The sequence below is a fragment of the Aethina tumida genome, chromosome 4, assembly GCF_024364675.1.
Source record: "Aethina tumida isolate Nest 87 chromosome 4, icAetTumi1.1, whole genome shotgun sequence".
NCBI classification, from domain to species: domain Eukaryota; kingdom Metazoa; phylum Arthropoda; class Insecta; order Coleoptera; family Nitidulidae; genus Aethina; species Aethina tumida.
The window spans coordinates 8,078,872-8,092,092 of NC_065438.1; the positions used below are offsets into that span (position 1 = coordinate 8,078,872).

The 13,221-nt window shown below is 26.4% G+C and overlaps 1 protein-coding gene across 1 annotated transcript in view; it reads left to right on the top strand.

Moving 5' to 3' along the window:
- Window positions 1-2,890: 2,890 nt before the first annotated feature.
- Window positions 2,891-13,221, top strand: part of LOC109602388 (chitin synthase chs-2) — a 53,555-nt gene continuing 43,224 nt past the window's right edge. The window contains exon 1 of the mRNA XM_049966630.1: window positions 2,891-3,178. The gene's annotated coding sequence lies outside the window, so the exon portion shown is untranslated. The remainder of the gene's footprint in view (window positions 3,179-13,221) is intronic.

Below are 13,221 nucleotides of genomic sequence, written 5' to 3' on the forward strand. Positions count from 1 at the left end.
CAATATTGGTTGGATGAATTCCGATGTGTGGTCTTGGTGATTAGGATTATTAAATTGTCGATAATGTTTGTAATTGATGGGTGGATGATTTATATTTATAATTTTGGTATATTATATAAAATTTTATTAACAAATCAGTTGTAAATATGAGAAGAATGTCGAAATCAATTATCCAATTTTGGTTTTGTAATCATATTTTTCGGAGAATAATCATAGTAGTGGCCCAGACAGAAAATTAGTTACTTGGAAGGTATTAATTTTAAAGAAGTTATAACGGTAAAATAGTATAACGAATTACTTGATGAGCCATAATAAACCGTAATTTACCAATAATTCCGTCTACGTTTATAGAACAAAAGAACATTTATAGAAATATGCTAAAATACAGTTACAGTTAGTTAATTGTATTTTAATCGTGTACAACTTTCATTTTTAACATTATCAGGAATTTCTCACAATATATTATATTAATTGCCTGCAGCTCAAATCTCTTAAAATTTATTTATAAAACGAAACAGGTTCGAAATTGTTGTGATACATTATTAAATAAATTTTAAAAAGTACCATTAAATAATGTATTAAATCCGTCTTCGTTTGTGCGTTGAATTTAAATTGGGCCGTGGACTTGTTTTTAAAATCAGCTATGTAGCGTAAAGTTTATTGATTCGGCCGAAAAATACTCGCACTCGTTCACTTGTTGGTAAAAAGGCTGCGACGCTGAAAGTGTATGGGGTTCAGAACCAGTTTAAATACATTATGGGGCCATATATTCGCGGAATTGTCAATTATATAACCGAGTGCGTTTAGTGTTTTTTTTTATCTTACTGCGGCGGGGTGATAATAAATTTTCATTAAAAAATCCAGTTGGCAAAACTACATTTACAATTCGTATGAAAAATGCGCTGAAAAAGTTCAAAGTCCTCTAAGATTAATTAAAATATCCAGTTGGCAAAAGTACCACAGTCCATTAAAAATTCCAATGAAAAGTGTACTAAATAGTCCCAAAGTTTCATTAAAAATCCAGTTGGTAAAACTACATTTAAAATTCGGATGAAAAATGCACTGAAAAAGTTCAAAGTCCTCCAATATAAATTAAAAAATACAATTGGCAAAAGCACCTTAGTTCATTAAAAATTTGAATGAAAACTTGCTCTAAAAAGACCCAAAGTTTCATTAAAAAATCCAGTTGATAAAACTACATTTAAAATTCGCATAAAAAATGCACTGAAAAAAGTTCAAAGTCCTCCAAGATTAATTAAAAAATACAGTTGGTAAAAGCACCTTAGTTCGTTACAAATTTGAATGAAAAGTTGCTCTAAAAAGACCCAAATTTTCATTAAAAAATCCAGTTGGCAAAACTACATTTAAAATTCGAATGAAAAATGCATTGAAAAAGTTCAAAGTGCTCCAATATAAATTAAAAAATACAATTGGCAAAAGCATCTTAGTTCATTAAAAATTTGAATGAAAACTTGCTCTAAAAAGACCCAAAGTTTCATTAAAAAATCCAGTTGATAAAATTACATTTAAAATTCGCATAAAAAATGCACCGAAAAAAGTTCAAAGTACTCCAAGATTAATTAAAAAATACAATTGGTAAAAGCACCTTAGTTCATTAAAAATTTGAATGAAAAGTTGCTCTAAAAAGACCTAAATTTTCATTAAAAAATCCAGTTGGCAAAACTACATTTAAAATTCGAATGAAAAATGCATTGAAAAAGTTCAAAGTCCTCCAATATAAATTAAAAAATACAATTGGCAAAAGCATCTTAGTTCATTAAAAATTTGAATGAAAACTTGCTCTAAAAAGACCCAAAGTTTCATTAAAAATCCAGTTGGTAAAACTACATTTAAAATTCGGATGAAAAATGCACTGAAAAAGTTCAAAGTCCTCTAGGATTAATTAAAATACCCAGTTGGCAAAAGTACTACAATCCATTAAAAATTCCAATGAAAAGTGTACTAAAAAGTCTCAAAGTTTCATTAATAAATCCAGTTGGTGAAACTACCATTTAAAATTCGCATAAAAAATGCACTGAAAAAGTTCAAAGTCCTCTAAGATTAATTAAAAAGTACAGTTGTCAAAAGTAACTTAATTCATTAAAGGAGTGCACTAAAAAACCCTCAAAGTTTCATTAAAAAAATCAGTAGAAAATAGTGTTTAAACTTATTTAAACTGAAAAAAAGTATGTACCAAAAATATTAAAGTCCTCAGACTTTAATACTAAAATGCAAAATAAATTTTAATTTGATATTATATCTCCCATAAACCAATTTGACATGTCAAAAATGGCCAAATTCAACATGTTTTACATGTTGATAAAAGAGAAAAGAATTCGAAAACCTGTTTATTACATTATGAGTCACATGTACATTATACATTCAGGTAGGTACTTAAAAGGTATTGATAGAGCACTAATGAATCACCATTAAAGTGTGTAATGTTGATGATGGTAATTTTTAGAGTAAAGTAATTTTAATAATGTTAATAAAACTTTCTTTTACCATAACTTAATACAATTTTGTTCAAGAATTTATTGGTTCCATTAGCAGTACCAATAAATAACAATTCCATTGGAGCAAAAGATTGAAAATTAATATAAATGGTTCGAGTATATCAAATAAAAGCAGCAACAAAACAAATTAAAGCTCCACAAATCATCATTACAGCAGCCGTCAACACACGGTACTACTAGAACAAATTAATAGTAGGAAAAGAGAGGATGACGCACGGCGGAGCATCGAAAACCTGGAGGCAGGTTCCCGTGGCGCTTCCTGCTGCGTTAAACCTGCTGCCTACCTGTCAGGCGTCCGCGTCGGGTTCCCATCGGTACCAGCTGGTCTTGCCGTCTTGGAGGTCTTCCGCAAGACATTCACCCACGTGCGAACATGCGCACTGGCCGCCGAAAGGAACGATCTCACTTCTTGAATTCGGATTCTGACAGTTCTTGGCCGATTGCCGTGGGTTGGCCAGCCGCAAGTGGGCTGCGGGGAATTGGCATTTGTTTTTTGCGCGACGCGACCATGTCATAAATTTAGGGTGGTCATTAGTTGAGGGACGATGCGACATAAATAATTTGTGAGGGTGTTTTCAGCGGACTTGTTCTGGATAAACGCGCACTGTGACTGTTTTGCCATTTGGATTTTCCCGCCAGGGGATTATTTTGAAAATTCGCTAGTAAGTACCCACTTTTTTTAATTTAAAAAAATTCGTCCAAAATTTCCAAAATTTACTAAATAATTTCAAAATTTTATTTTCAACCCTTACCCCATATTATATAATTTTTCATCCCTCTGGGGGGTAATAATAAAATAATATTTTGTTAAAGAGAAAATATATTTTAGAATTTATTTTCGGGCATCGTTCCCAATAAAAAGAATTCGAAATTGACGATTGCATTGGAAAGCATATACATAGAAGAAGTTTAGTAGGTTACCGCTTTCTTACCGTCTAACACTTGTTGGTGCTGCCTCGTTTATTATGCAACGTCCAATATCCGTAATTTTTATTAATAATTCACGTTTTGTAATTAATATGCGTATGGGCAAATACGGTTTGTTGGTGCGTTACAGTTATGGTAGAAAAAGTAACAAGGTTTGCGGCGATTTTTACGATTAGAAAGGAACGATGAAAATTCTATATTAGTCGACCTAAAATATTTATGTTTTTATTTTTGTGAAACTTAATTAAATGACAAAAATAGAAACGACATAAAATTAAACATATGCAGAGTTTTTAGCAAACTTTAATGATTAGAAAAATATTTTATGTAATAGATTACAGAAATTAACAGAAAACAAAAGTTATTTTTTATATTTAATTAAAAAATAAATATTTAATATAAAAAATCAATAAAACAAACAAAAACATTCTTAAATTTACTAAATGTTTATAAAATTAATTACATAATAAAATTTTCAATCTAAATAATGAAATAATAATATAAAAGTAAACAAGGTTATGCCAAAAATGTTCACTGTAAAATAAAAGAGAGAAATATAAGGCTGAAATTAAATTAGGTAATGTTTTAACTCTTTTTTATGTATCTCTTATTTCATTAATCTGAAAAATTTAAAAGATACAGAAAAAGTGAATAATAAATTATTTAATTTTAAAAATTAATATAAAAATAAATATTATTTCAAAATTTATAAAAACACACAAGTTGTTTAAATTAATCTGTTAATAATCTTAAAATATAATATTTAAAATTAATTAAAAATTAAAAAAAAACATTTGTTTAAAAAGTAAGACGGTAATAAAAAAATTAATAAAACCTATAAGAAATTAGCATTTCACCATTTATATAATATCTTTAATTTAAATTATTACACAATACAGAATTAAAACAAAAAAATATATAAAAATTTAAAAGAAAGAAAGGAATAGAATAATAAAAACTATTAAAAATGTATTAAACTAATACACGAAAGAAAATAAAAAGGAAAAAATTATAAAAGTCCTTTAAAAATTTGAAGAAAAAATAAAAAAAATATAACATGTATATTTCTAAAAATCTTCATTTCAAAATAAAGAGAAGGGAAAAAGGAATAAAAAAGAAATGATTATAAAACTCATTCTAAAATTGAAGGAAAAATAAAAAATATGTAATGTGTTTATTTCTAAAAATCTGCATTTCAAAATAATGAATGGCAAAAAAGGCTTAAAAAATAAAGGCATGTTTTTAATTTTCTTTATAATATTTTTATTTAAAAAGTAGGAAAGTAATAGAAAAAATTAATAAGAACTATTAAAAATGTACCAAACTTTACAAATTAATTAATAGAAATAATTATTTGAAAATAAATTTTTACAATAAAAATAATAACAATATTATTGTTACAATCATTGTTAAATAATATCTTCTATTTAACTTAATACACAAAAGAAAATTAAAAAAACTATTTATAAAAATCATTCAACAAGAAAATAATAAAAAATATATAATATGAATATTTCTAAAAATCTTCATTTCAAAATAGACAAAAATAATAAAAAATATTTAAAAATTTACCAAACTAACACACAAAAAAAAATAAAAAAGAAAAAATTATAAAATTATACAAAAATTTTATAAAAATCTTCACTTCCAAATAATGAGTAACAAAAAAGGCTTTAAATTAATAAGAACTATTAAAAATATACCAAACTTAATTAATTAATAGAAATAGTGTAAAAATATTTTTTACAATAAAAATAATAGCAATATTATTATTTATTGTTAAATAATATCTTCAATTTATTTAATTTAAATTCAAATTTAAAACAGAAAAAAAATATAAAAATCATTCAACAATTGAAGAATATTTATAAAAATCTTCGTTTCAAAAGAGGGAAAAAGATTTAAAATTAAGGGGAATGTTTTTAATTCTGTTTATATTACTTTTTATTTAAAAAGAAAGAAAGGAATAGAAAAGAATAATAAAAACTATTAAAAATATATCAAACTAATACACAAGAGGCAATACAAAAGAAAAAATTGTAAAAATCATTCAGAAATTGGAGAAATAATATAAATAAAAAAAACATGTATATTTCTAAAAATATTCATTTCAAAATAATAGAGAAAAAGAATTAAAAAGAATGCTTTTAATTCTTTTTATACTATTTTTTTATTTAAAAAGTAAGAAAGGAATAGAAAAAATTAATAGCAATTGTTATAAAATGTGCCAAATTTTACAATTATTTAATAGAAATAATTACTTGAAAATAAAACTAAATAAATTATAGCAATATTATTAAATATTGTTAAAAATATTATCTTCAATTCGGACTAATACACAAAATAAAATTAATAAAGAAAAAATTATAAAAATTATGCAATAATTGAAGAAAGAATTAGAAAATATGTAACATATATTTCTAGAAATCTCCATTTCAAAATAATAGAAGAGACAAGAGAGGCTTTAATTAAAAAGAAGATGTTTTTAATTTTCTTTATACTGCTTTTTAAAAAAAAAAAATAAGAAAGAAATAGAAAAAATTAATAAAAACTGTTAAAAACGTGCCAAATTTTACAAATTAATTAATAAAATTAATTACAATTTAACTAATAGCAATAGTATTAATTATTGTCCAATAATATCCTCAATTCAAACTAATACACAAAAGAAAATTAATAAAGAAAAAAATTTCAAAATGATTCAATAATTGAAGAAAGAATAAAAAATATATAACATATATATTTCTAAAAATATTAAAACATTAAAATTACAAGGAATGTTTTTAATTCTCTTTATATAAAACGTAAGAAAAGGATAGAAATAATTGCTAATAACTGTTACAAATGTGCCAAATTTTATAAATTAATTAATAGAAATAATTACAATAGAAATAATAGCAATATTATTATTAATAATAACATTTTTATTCAAACGAATAAACAAAAGAAAATGCTAATATTCAACTTGAGAAATAAAAATAAAAAATAAACAAAATTAATACTAAAAATCTTCGTTTCAGCAGGAAACAAGTGTTGAGATTTAATTAGGGAATGTTTGATCTCTTTTTACGCGTCTCTGATCACTATATTTAACCTGTCATCATTTAACAACACACAATTATAAACCGTTTCATCATGCAAACTAGTTTTAAGGTATTTTTTTTTTTAATCACAGCTATCGAAATCGTAGTCAACTTTCTAACTGTCCCACAAATAGCTTCATTTTTGTTTTGTTTTTACGTAAAAAATCCGATAAATTACAAAACAACCGGCCGAGATTGAAAGTCATGCAGTGACTTATAACATCAGTGGGCTCGGGTTGCGGCAAAAACCGCAACTTATCCGAGGAAAATCAAACTTAATCAATTTACGAGTGCCATTAACTCCCACCAATCGATTCACAATTTCGAATTGATTCGAGGTTGTTGCCGGAGTGGCAAAACAAACAAAAACCGTTCGGATTAACAAACGCGGAATTGCATTTATGCAAATTCGATTATAACGCAACGTATGACTTTTTTAGCGGTTCCATGTGGTTTGTGAACAAAAGCTGTTGTCCTTAAAAACAATGCTCGATTGGAATAACTGGAAGTGACCCTCGGCTGCACCTTAAAAATTTAATTTAATAATAATTAAATAAGCACAAAATATTTAATTATTTGTACGGGTTGGGCCTTGAAAGAAATAATTATTCTACACATTGTTAATCACAAAAGGGTTAACGATTAAGCTATTTATATTTATTTTTACATTGATAATTTATTACGCTGTAAAAAGAAGTAAAGTTGGTCATTTTTAACAATGCATCAAAATGTTTTAAGACCAATGTTACAACTTAATCGTTAAAAAAAAAAATAAAACAATAAAGCCATTAAAAATAGCATTGAATGACTGAAACAATCAGCATAAAATAATGAGCAAGTACGACCCCGCGAAAAAAAAAATGCACCAATAATTTCGATTGTTGCCGAACGGCCACAGAACATGAGTTCATGACATTTCCTGTCGAAGGTCTCGCGCCTGATCCACCGTTTCGGTCGCCGAGAGTGAAAGGCGGCGAAATCCCGCGCGGCGATTTATCGTCGCCGCTCAAATTTCGTCGCGCACGTTTTTCTTGTCGCGCGACACCGGCTAATTGCGCCGGATAAATCTTGGCAGCGCCGAAGTGGATTTTTTCCTGAACCTGAAACCAACTTGGGGACTCGCCGGATTGTCTTTTTTTTTTTTTTTTGCTGGCTGCCAACAGTTTGTTTTGCTGTCGGGGTGTTGGCGACGAATTTATTTACTCGTTGCGGGGAAATTTTATCCCGGCCGTTTGTTTGTGGCCACTAGACTCGGAGCGATTAGGCTCATTTTGGTGTTCGTTAAAATTGAATTCAAATGCGAAACAAATGAGCACGTTAACGGGTTAATAAAGTTGAACAGCTTTCACTGAAATACCAAAAATAAGTGAGTAATTACACAAGGTCGCACTAATTCCGTTTAATATTAAAAATAATTTACATTTAAACGCTACACTTTAAAATCATCCAACTTTCTTCATTATTACAATCAATATCAGTTTTCACCTCTTCTATTATATAAAAAATTTAACAAACAACAAATAGTGATGGAGAATTAATATTTTGAAGGTTCCTTTGAGTCTCCAAAGTAACATCTGGTATTGCGTTGGTAAAAGTACCTTAGTTCATTAAAAACATCCAAAGTTTCATTAAAAAATCCAGTTGGCAAAACTACATTTAAAATTCGCATGAAAAATGTACTGAAAAAGTTCAAAGTCCTTCAAGATTAATTAAAAAATAAAGTTGGCAAAAGTACCCTGGTTCATTAAAAATTTGAATGAAAAGTTGCTCTAAATAAACCCAAAGCTGCATTAAAATATCCAGTTACTTCAACTTCTTTTAAAATTCGTATGAAAAATGCACTGAAAAAGTTCAAAGTCCTCCAAGATTAATTAAAAAGTACAGTTGGTAAAAGTACTTCAGTTCGTTAAATATTTGAATGAAAAGTTGATTCAAAAAGGCCCAAAGTTTTATTAAAAAATACAGTTGGTAAAATTACAGTTAAAATTTTCATGAAAAATGCACTGAAAAAGTTCAAAGTCCTCCAAGATTAATTAAAAAATATGGTTGGCAAAAGTACCTTAGTTTATTAAAATTTTGAATGAAAAGTTGTTCTAAATAAATCCAAACATTCATTAAAATCTCCAGTTAGTTAAACTACATTTAAAATTCGTATGAAAAATGCACTGAAAAAGTTCAAAGTCCTCCAAGATTAATTAAAAAATACAGTTGGTAAAAGTACCTTAGTTCATTAAATATTTGAATGAAAAGTTTCTCCAAAAAGGCCCAAAGTTTTATTAAAAAATACAGTTGGTAAAATTACAGTTAAAATTATCTTGAAAAATGCACTGAAAAAGTTCAAAGTCCTCCAAGATTAATTAAAAAACACAATTGGCAAAAGTAACTTAGTTCATTAAAAATTTAAATGAAAAGTTGCTCTAAATAAACCCAAAGCTACATTAAAATATCCAGTTAGTTAAACTACTTTTAAAATTTGTATGAAAAATGCACTGAAAAAGTTCAAAGTCCTCCAAGATTAATTAAAAAATACAATTGGCAAAAGTACCTTAGTTCATTAAAATTTTGAATGAAAAGTTGCTCTAAATAAACCCAAAGCTGCATTAAAATATCCAGTTACTTCAACTTCTTTTAAAATTCGTATGAAAAATGCACTGAAAAAGTTCAAAGTCCTCCAAGATTAATTAAAAAGTACAGTTGGTAAAAGTACTTCAGTTCGTTAAATATTTGAATGAAAAGTTGATTCAAAAAGGCCCAAAGTTTTATTAAAAAATACAGTTGGTAAAATTACAGTTAAAATTTTCATGAAAAATGCACTGAAAAAGTTCAAAGTCCTCCAAGATTAATTAAAAAATATGGTTGGCAAAATTACCTTAGTTTATTAAAATTTTGAATGAAAAGTTGCTCTAAATAAACCCAAACATTCATTAAAATCTCCAGTTAGTTAAACTACATTTAAAATTCGTATGAAAAATGCACTGAAAAAGTTCAAAGTCCTCCAAGATTAATTAAAAAATACAGTTGGTAAAAGTACCTTAGTTCATTAAATATTTGAATGAAAAGTTCCTCCAAAAAGGCCCAAAGTTTTATTAAAAAATACAGTTGGTAAAATTACAGTTAAAATTATCTTGAAAAATGCACTGAAAAAGGTCAAAGTCCTCCAAGATTAATTAAAAAACACAATTGGCAAAAGTAACTTAGTTCATTAAAAATTTAAATGAAAAGTTGCTCTAAATAAACCCAAAGCTACATTAAAATATCCAGTTAGTTAAACTACTTTTAAAATTTGTATGAAAAATGCACTGAAAAAGTTCAAAGTCCTCCAAGATTAATTAAAAAATACAATTGGCAAAAGTACCTCAGTTCATTAAAATTTTGAATGAAAAGTTGCTCTAAATAAACCCAAAGCTGCATTAAAATATCCAGTTACTTCAACTTCTTTTAAAATTCGTATGAAAAATCCACTGAAAAAGTTCAAAGTCCTCCAAGATTAATTAAAAAGTACAGTTGGTAAAAGTGCCTTAGTTCATTAAATATTTGAATGAAAAGTTGATTCAAAAAGGCCCAAAGTTTTATTAAAAAATACAGTTGGTAAAATTACAGTTAAAATTTTCATGAAAAATGTACTGAAAAAGTTTAAAGTCCTCCAAGATTAATTAAAAAATATACTTGGCAAAAGTACCTTAGTTTATTAAAATTTTGAATGAAAAGTTGCTCTAAATAAACCCAAAGCTGCATTAAAATATCCAGTTAGTTAAACTACTTTTAGAATTTGTATGAAAAATGCACTGAAAAAGTTCAAAGTCCTCCAAGATTAATTAAAAAATACAGTTGGTAAAAGTACTTTAGTTCGTTAAATATTTGAATGAAAAGTTGATTTAAAAAGGCCCAAAGTTTTATTAAAACATACAGTTGGTAAAATTACAGTTAAAATTTTCATGAAAAATGCACTGAAAAAGTTCAAAGTCCTCCAAGATTAATTAAAAAATATGGTTGGCAAAAGTACCTTAGTTTATTAAAATTTTGAATGAAAAGTTGCTCTAAATAAACCCAAACATTCATTAAAATCTCCAGTTAGTTAAACAACATTTAAAATTCGTATGAAAAATGCACTGAAAAAGTTCAAAGTCCTCCAAGATTAATTAAAAAATACAGTTGGTAAAAGTACCTTAGTTCATTAAATATTTGAATGAAAAGTTCCTCCAAAAAGGCCCAAAGTTTTATTAAAAAATACAGTTGGTAAAATTACAGTTAAAATTATCTTGAAAAATGCACTGAAAAAGGTCAAAGTCCTCCAAGATTAATTAAAAAACACAATTGGCAAAAGTAACTTAGTTCATTAAAAATTTAAATGAAAAGTTGCTCTAAAAATACCCAAAGTTTCATTAGAAAATTCAGATGGCAAACCACAATTAAAATTCATATGAAAAATGCACTGAAAAAGTTCAAAGTCCTCCAAGATTAATTAAAAAATACAATTGGCAAAAGTACCTTAGTTCATTAAAATTTTGAATGAAAAGTTGCTCTAAATAAACCCAAAGCTACATTAAAATATCCAGTTAGTTAAACTACTTTTAAAATTTGTATGAAAAATGCACTGAAAAAGTTCAAAGCCTTCCAAGATTAATTAAAAAATACAATTGGCAAAAGTACCTCAGTTCATTAAAATTTTGAATGAAAAGTTGCTTTAAATAAACCCAAAGCTGCATTAAAATATCCAGTTACTTAAACTTCTTTTAAAATTCGTATGAAAAATCCACTGAAAAAGTTCAAAGTCCTCCAAGATTAATTAAAAAGTACAGTTGGTAAAAGTACCTTAGTTCATTAAATATTTGAATGAAAAGGTGATTCAAAAAGGCCCAAAGTTTTATTAAAAAATACAGTTGGTAAAATTACAGTTAAAATTTTCATGAAAAATGCACTGAAAAAGGTCAAAGTCCTCCAAGAGTAATTAAAATATCCAGTTGGCAAAAATATATTAGTTCATTAAAATTTTGAATGAAAAATTGCTCTAAAAAGACTCAAGATTTCATTAAAAAATTCGGTTGGCAGAACTACATTTAAAATTCACATGAAAAATGCACTGAAAAAATTCAAAAGTTTTACCAGCTTCAGACACTTTAAAGGTTAATTTCTTCAATGGTATTACAATAGTAAAAAGGCTTCCAAATTAATGTATTCAAATAAATCATAAAGCAAAGACGTAAATTACTTTTTCCTGTACCTAATAACAAAACTGTTAATTGATTTCATCCTTCTGAAATGAAAACACGATTAATCTCCGATCATTTTATTTTTCAATGTTCATATCACAAAAATGATTTATGACCGAATCCAAGGAAAAAAACCATTGACTTATTCCCTTGTAACATCTTCAACAGATACAGTTAATTTACACAGATTGTATCGGTGCATGTTTTATTTCCCGCGTCGTCGCAGATAAAACACGTTTTGTATTTGTTGTATGATCGGTTGCGTAATGGTTCGTGAATAAAGCCGACCACATTTGCATTTTGCAATATTCGAGATATTTAAAATGATATCACTGGTTGGTTATTCGATATTACGGGTGGCGAAGTTAATCGAGGCTCGGAGCGAAACGCTAAATGTCGTAACAGTCGAAAAACTGGTCGATTAATAAAAATTTCGATGTAAATTTATGCAGTTTTTTTATTAAACCCGGGTCAATGTCGTTATTTTGTAGGTAATAATTAGTGAAACTTTGTTTGGGTACACGAAATTGTTGAGTTAGTTATATAAACAATGTAGTGTGGCTTGTTTTTAATTAAAATTTAAATTACACTACTGCAGTTCTATTGTCAGTAATTATTTTTGTAATTAAGACTTAAGAATGAACTTTCTCCAGGCTTTCTTATGCTTTTTATTTATGGAGAGAATTCTGTACAAAAATGGACGTGAACTATTTGTTTACACTTTTTATTTTTCAGAATTACATCATTATCATGTTTCAGAAAAAAATCAGAACAAAAAGTGAAAAAATATTGAGTTTGAAGTGAATTAGAAAGGTCATAAACATTAAAAAATAAATAAAAACAAACACGTATAATTTATAATTACCTAAAATCTGTACAAAATGTGATATTTATAATTTGTTTTACTACAAGACAACTATTAATTTCCTCAAATATCATTTAAAACAAAAGGTATTAAAAGTATACAATTAAAAATATTTGGTATTAATTTAAAAATAATAAAAGTCTTTATTTTTCTCATTAACTTTGGAGATAAAATAAATTAGAAACAAGGATTAATAAGCACAATAAATTTCATCATAAAATGATTAGTATATTAGTTATTTCTTATATTAAATTAATCACTAAAAATCTTGATATTTATTATTCATTTTACCACGAAACATTCTTAGTCATCATTAAGAAACATAAATCGTTTAAAATTAAAAATATCTCATTCAGAACATCTTTAAACAATATGGAATATGAAGTGGATTAGAAATTTCAGATTAATATAAAAATTAAATAAAAACTAACACATAAAATTTTAATTGCCTAAAATCTATACAAAATGTAATATTTATAATTTATTTTGCTACAAGATTACTAATACTTATTAATTTTTCCAAATATCTTCTAAAATAAAAGATACAAAAATGACACATTTAAAAACATTTGGCATTACTTAAAAAATAATAAAAACCTTTATTTTTCCATATTAACTTT